Genomic DNA, 7,675 nt, shown 5'->3' with positions numbered 1-7,675 from the left:
ATGCACAACCCATAATGCACAAATAAAAGCTTGCTGCTATAGGCAATAATTATTTCAAAGTACATTTGGTTTCATTTTATGATGGAATGCCAGCTTCCTATTGAAAAGCAAATCTTGTATATCAAAAGGTTAAATAGGATGATATTTAAATAGAATTCTAGCAGGTTAAATTTAGAATGCAGAATATGTTCAATAGAAGACCAATCTCTGGTCCTGTTGAATTGTACTTAAAGAGAAATTGGACACATTTTCAGTCACTTTAAGTTTCTAAATTGCTACACCATTGTGGTTTGTGATTTTGTACAAAATTGTTTCATAAAAATTTGTATTTAAAGAGGCATAATGATAATGAAATTCTATACAGCCATTAAATATGAAACAATGTGGTAGAATGTATTGTCATGGAAAGACATAAATGTAAAAAAACATATGCTTTACAATAATAATTGTAATATGAAGCATTTGTGCAGATGGCAATATGTGATTGCTTACTCTTCAGTTTGCAAATAAAAATAAAATTATATTAAAATAAATATTTAAATTCCATTGCCTTGTTCTGCCACTTGCATAATATGTAAACTCATCTTCTACTTCTTTTAGAAGGCTCATGAGGTTTTTTAGTATCTTCAATTATTGGCATCCATGTTGATGCCTGCTTCTTGTTGTCACTGTCCATATAAACTTTCCACTCAAGTTCATTAGTCCAAGTAGAAAGAAACCAATATATAACCTGCATTATACTGTTCTCTCTCTTATGAGAGATAATCTGCTGGGGATCTCTTGGATTGACAGTTCCAGGATCCCCATTTTGAACAATGGAAGTGTCCTGGATTACTTTTCAGAAAGAAGTAATCCTTTCTACAACAAGAAATGTAATAATGAAGTGGTCAAAATGCAGAGGCTAACATTAGAACACTTAAATCAAATGGTTGGAGTGGAATACATCCTTCTGCATGTTCAAGAGCCCATTCTTTTATCACTCCAAAACAACAGCGGCAGGTCCCTACCCAAGTTATCCCACTGGCTGATTACTATGTCATTCCTGGAGTGATCTCTCAGGCACCCGACTTGTCAGTTATAAACTCTAGGGTGCTTACTGCAGTGCATGGCATTCAGTCAGCTTTTGATGAAGCTATGTCATAGTGTCGATATCATCCTTTCAAAGGCTATTGGGGGTACTTCAAAGATCACGAAGAGCAAGATAAAGTCAAACCTGAAGCCAAAAGGAAAGAAGAACCAAGCTCTATTTTTCAGAGACAACATGTGGATGTTTTGCTCCTGGAACTTAGGCAGAAATTTCCACCCAAATATGTGCAGCAACAGTCTGGAGAAAAGCTTGTCCCAGTGGACCAAAGAAAGAGGCAGAACCTGTACCAGAAACTAAAATCTGAGGAGAAGGAGACCACTAAGAACATCCAACAGATAGCGAGTGCTGAAGTTCCCCCAGAAAAACGAATGAGGCTTCAATGAGTACTGGTCAGAGAGAAGCTTGCAAGATTCCTCTTATCCCTTATTGATAAATCACTGCTGTGACAGCCTCTTGAACTTTAAAATTCTTTGTCATGACCCTTCCATTTGTATAGAATGTGCTTGCTCTTTAAGAAAGAATGTAAGGATCCTCATGCTTTTCATATGAATATCTTTTATGTATCTTTTGTAACCTTTCCCCTATTGGACTCGAACAGCCTCCTTACTCAAATGGAGGCTGTTATATATACATCCAAAACCAAAATAAAAGTATTTGTATAAATTTATATATATATATATATACACACACATACATATATATACATACATACATATATATGTATATGTATATATATGTATGTGTGTGTGTGTGTATATATATATGTATATATATGTATATATATATATATATATATATATATATATATATATAGAGAGAGAGAGAGAGAGAGAGAGAGAGAGAGAGAGAGAGAGAGAGAGAGACGTGGCAGGGCATTGTCGCCCCTGACTGCAAGCTCAGAGTTTGGCTGCCAGGGAAAGTCAGATGGAGTTTCCGAGCCAGAGAAAGGAGTGCCAGAGCTCCAAGGTGGGGCTGCGGGCAGAGGGATGCTTTTATAACAAAAAGCATCTCAGGGAAATATATGCTTATATTCCTGACATACCAACTCATCTTCCATCCTAATAAATGTTTAAAATTTTAAGCCCCAACGGAACTGTGTTATTTCCATGTAAGTGTATGAATTGGAAAACATTTGGGCCCCTGGGTGGCTCAGTCAGTTAAGCAATTAATGTCAGCTCAGGTCATGATCTCACGGTTCGTGGGTTCGAGCCCCGCGTTGGTCTCTGTGCTGACAGCTCAGAGCCTGGAGGCTGCTTCAGTTTCTGTATCTCCCTCTCTCTCTACCCCTCCTCCACTCGCCCTCTGTCTCTATCTCTCAAAAATAAATATTAAAAAAATTTAAGAAAAGGAAAATATTTTCATGGAGGAGGGCACTTGTGGGGAAGAGCACTGGGTGTTATACAGAAACCAATTTGACAATAAACTATATTAAGAAAAGATAAATATTTGAAGAACATACACCAGGATATGAACAGCAATTATTTCTGAGTACTAATATTATAATGTATTCTTTTTATTTTGTTTTCTTTTATTTTTTCTTTTAGAGAAATAGAAAACTTTATTGTGTATAAATGAAAGGGTAGTTTAGTTGTCTTGCCAAAGGTCTGCTGTCTCCCAGCTTTCTTTGATGGTGAACTGGGACACCGTATAGATCCCCTCCTCTGAAGAGGGTCTCCTGTAGCTCCTCATTTCCTGGACTTCTGGATAGACTTTTGGCCCCCCCTCAGTGTGCCCTCCAAGCAGCCAAGGGGACAGCAAAGCTGTAAAGTCTTGGTCACCTGCTTATTTGTCTTTGTATATTTCTTACAATGGGCACACATTACTGTTGTTTTAAAGAAAAACAACAGGGGCACCTGGGTGGCTCGGTAGGTTAAGCATCTGACTTTGACTCAAGTCATGATCTCATGGTCATGAGTTCTAGCCCCACATTGGGCTCTGTGCTGACTGCTCAGAGCCTGGTGCCTGCTTTGGATTCTGTGTTTCCCTCTCTCTGTTCTTCTCCCACTTGCTATCTGTCTTTCAAAATAAATAAACATAAAAAAGGAAAGCTGGGGCACCTGGATGACCAGTCTGTTAGCTCAGGTCATGAAATGATAGTTCACATTTGGAGCCCCACATCAGGCTCTGTGCTGACAGCTCAGAGCCTGGATCCTGCTTTGAATTCAGAGTTTCCTCTCTTTGCCCCTCCCCGACTCGTGATCTTTCTCTCTCTGTCTCAAAACTTAATAATAAAACATTAAAAAATTTAAAAAAGAAAGAAAAGCCTAACAATAAAATCAATTTAAGAATTTAACATATGTAAAAATCAGCAATGCCTATTAATAAAATGATGTTTTTGGTTTACTGACTATTAACCAAATACCTACTGCACATGCTCAAATTCCAATATTGCTTGAGAGTAAAAAGGAATCTAAGTAAAAGCAATCTATTATTTTTTAGGTTAAACTTATATATTGGATAGTTCACTAATTTAGCTATTTGACATTATTCAAGTCTACTATTCTAAACCATGGTTTGTTATGCAAATTTTAATTATTCAGCTCTATGGTAGTAATACAAAAGTAATTATTTGTTAATATTCATGTTTTCATGTACACCAAAGGGTGGAAACATATTTCTAAACATATAACTATCATGAAGCATGATGAATATTCTGATCTACTGCCATAGAAGGGGAACATAGAAGCAGGGTCTAACCAGTTTAGGAGTCCAGAAAGACCTCTAAGAAAATAAATTTTCAGTAGGATATAAAAACTAAAAGTAGTTAATGTGTATTAAACAGAAAGGGAGAGAGGTGCCTGAATGGCTCATGCAACTTTGGCTCAGGTCATGTTCTCACAGTTCATAAGACCAAATCCTGCATCAGGCTATGTGTTAACAGCATGTAACCTGCTTGGGATTCTCTCTCTCTCCCCCTCTCTCTCTGCCTTTTCACAATTTGTACACACACATGCATGCTTTCTCTCTGTCTCTGTCTCTCTCAAAAAATAAAATTAAAAAATGTAAAAACCCTCTTAAAAATAATTCAGGATATCTCACTAATTTAATTCAATGAATAGTCAAGAATTTATATATACCATATGCCTTTGCAAGATAGTATGATAGCCCTACTGTTTTTTAAGTTTATTTATTTATTTTGAGGGGGTAGGGGTGGAGAGGGAGACATCGAGAGAGAGAGAGAGAGAGAGAGAGAGAGAATTCTGAGCAGGCTCCACACTGCCAGCATGAAGCCCCACACAGGACCTGAACTCACCAACCATGTGATCATGACCTGAGCCAAAACCGAGAGTTGGTGCTTTAACCCACTGAACCACCCAGGCGCCCCTGTCCTATTATTTATAGTAAATTATTTTATATTATGTTCGTGCTTCTTCCCTAATTGCCATAAAAACTGTACTATATGATTTAACTCTATTTAAAGAGGTACTTTTATTTATAACCTCTATTTATTAAAGAACCTTATAAATCTGAGAAATGAGACTATATACAAGTAAAGAGACTACTATGTCAATGGGGAAAAAGGCATATTGTTACTTTGTTTTTAATTCATATGGTTACTTCCTTATTGCAGGGTGTGTTAACTCTTTAAAACCCTAGGGAAGGGGCGCCTGGGTGGTTCAGTCGATTGAATGTCCAACTTTGGCTCAGGTCATGATCTTGCTGTTCATGGGTTCAAGCCCTTCATTGGGCTCTGTGCTGACAGCTCAGAGCCTGGAGCCTGCTTCTAATTCTGCATCTCCTCTCTCTGCCCCCCACCCCGACTTTCTCTCCCTCTCTCTCTCTCTCTCTCTCAAAAGTAAAATAAAATAGTAAAAGAAAAAAAAACTAAAAAAAATAATAAAACACTAGGGAAGTATTTAATGTACTGAAGAACTTAATTTAATAGGACCCTAAAAGCCTGAACGCAACTTACTCAGTGGGAGAATCTGGCTCATTAAGTTCAGTGATGCAGCACCCAAAGGTATTGAATTTTAAATGAATTCACAAACCTAATAAATCATCCTGGCTGTCAAATGAAATATAATTTGTGAAAAATTTATTACCCATGATTATCATGTATTAAACATAAGGTTTAAAATCTAAGCAAATGTTATACTCCTAGTTGGATAAATACTCTAGATTGCAAGGAGTCTTTAATGCAGTTTGACATAGAGCTGGTCACGGCAGAGTTTATGTTCCTAATGAACACCATCGCAGTCTTGGAGAGCTTGTTTTCTTGGCAGACTACTGAACCCGTCTCAGATCATGTCACATATATCCTGTGCTTTGACTTCTAAATCCATTCATTCATGTCTTTCTGAATGCCCATTTATCTCCCGTGCTTGGTTGGATGTGCCTACTGCCATTTTGGAGGTGACAATACCAGCATACATTGTACAGGATGGTTTGTGGCCACAAAAGGCATCTCGAAATCTAAAATCGGCTGATTGGTTCATGGCTGCCTTTCACTGCAGCAGTATCATTCCATGAAACATTCATGCTTTTGACTTCTGTTTGGACCAAGTTGGGCTGTCCCCATATAAGAAAGAAGACATCATTTATATCTCAATTCATTTTTATGTGTGGCAAAGGATGTCAAATTTCACAAATATGTGACCTTAATGTCTTGGCCTTATCACCAACTCAATGGCCTGATGGAGTCCATCCATCAGTTATTTTTTCTACAGAAATTTGTATTTGGTTGACACAAAAGTTGATATTCAGCAATGCCCTATAAGGCCATACAAAATATAAGTCATATCTTGGCTGTAACAAATCAGACAGTGGGAATCTGTATCCAGATCTCAAACACCAGGAAGTAAAAATTCTCAGAAATGTTTTATTGCCCAAGTTGCAATTTTTAACAGTCTTCATCTCATTGTTTCAAACTATGTAAATGGTTCAAACATAATTTTACATGATTGAATCTATTTGTAAGATCCATTATGGAGAAATAGCTTGCTGTGAATTGGGGAAAATACAAAACTCATTTGCATTATAAATGAAAACTGATGCATAAATATAGAGTAGGTATACAAATATGTTTATAATTGTATACTTTAGAAAATATACATATGTAATATCTAAGGAGTTTTTTGGTTCAATACTTTAGTTGAGTGCTAAGTTAATATTATATACATTCATCCATTTATGTACATATTCAAGATATCATTTAAGCTTCTATGAGGTGTACCAGGTATATGACAATGTATATAACAAGTTATATAACAATGAAAAATCAGTCTTTTTCTTTCAGGTCCTTACCATCCAGCTGGAGGACTAGAGATAAAGGAAGTAATCATATGACAATAATTTCCATGACATAAGAGGCATGACTATGGATTAGGAAGTGTGTAAATACAGGAAAAGACAACTTCTTAAACAGGGGAAAGAACACGTGCTAAAAGCCAAGAGTTGGAAATGTCTTTGGCATGTTCAAGAACAACAGAAAAAGCAGTATTTAGAAACAGGGTGGGTGAACAGTCCAAGGAAATAGGATGCGAGTGAGATGAGGCTGGAAGTCAGGAGTCATTGGGTATCTTACGGGGCTTCTTAGGGGCCTTGTGGTTTGTTCTTACTGAAATATGAAGCCAACTAAATTTTTTTCTTATTTTTAATTTTTTAATGTTTATTTATTTTTGAGAGAGAGCAAGCAAGAGCATGAATGGGGCAGAGCGAGAGGGAGACACAGGATCTGAGCTTTCAGCATAGAGTCTGATGGGGCTCAAACTCACGAATCATGAGATCATAACCTGAGCTGAAGTCAGTTACTTAACTGACTGAGCCACCCCGGTGCCCCTCTTTAGATTTTTAATAAGTGCCTAGGTCCAGTTTTTAAAAGACTATAGAAGATCCACAAATAGGAGAAGGAATCCCATATGATCTATGTGGTGGCTATTTCAATAAAATTAAGATTACCTGACTATAAGACCCAGGAGGACAGGATTTTGTTGTTGTTCAACTGTTGTCAATCGACAACAGTGCAGTATTAAAGAGGTTTTAGTCACTCAGTAAATATTGTCAAATGAATGAATGAATAGCAGATTAAATGAGGGTTAAAATGGACATACTGACACAAAGGAGTCCAGAATATCTTGAACATAGAGCTAATAGACTTGCCGATGGATTGGGCATACAGTGAAAGAAAGGTGGATGTTTTGGATTGAGGAGCTGAAAGAATGTAGTTGCCATGTACTGAGACAAGGAAATAAAAAAGTGTAGGAATTGAATATAGGAGCAGAGTGGATCTAATGGCCTAGGAACTAATAAACTTTTTAACAGATTTTCAGATGGAAACTAAGCACCTGGTTACATAAAAATAATTATATACAATAATTCTCTGTTTTTTCTTTCACTGATCACAATACAATTTTACATTGGCCTGAGTTCTTACAATGGCTTCCTGTTAAGGTTTTATTTCCCAGGATAAACCCAGAAAAAGAGAAGAATAATACGTATTTAAATATCAGGTAGGGTCTCAGTGTAATGTTTTATCATCTGTACACATTGCAAGCCTCAAACAGCTGGTGGGAGAAAATTGCATTTTGTGGTCCCCGGGGAAAGGAAGCCTAGGAGGTGCTTAGACTAAGCACTGGTGGGTGAATGATC

At 37.0% G+C, this 7,675-nt stretch overlaps 1 pseudogene; it reads left to right on the top strand.

The window, feature by feature from the left end:
- The first annotated feature begins 754 nt into the window (after positions 1–754).
- LOC115294593 lies at positions 755–1,470 on the top strand (annotated as a pseudogene).
- Positions 1,471–7,675: the final 6,205 nt, after the last annotated feature.

The sequence above is a fragment of the Suricata suricatta genome, chromosome 6 (genome assembly GCF_006229205.1).
Source record: "Suricata suricatta isolate VVHF042 chromosome 6, meerkat_22Aug2017_6uvM2_HiC, whole genome shotgun sequence".
In the NCBI taxonomy this organism is placed as follows: Eukaryota; Metazoa; Chordata; class Mammalia; order Carnivora; family Herpestidae; genus Suricata; species Suricata suricatta.
The sequence above is the reverse complement of the archived record's forward strand: the minus strand, read 5'-3'. Positions and strand labels throughout refer to the sequence as shown.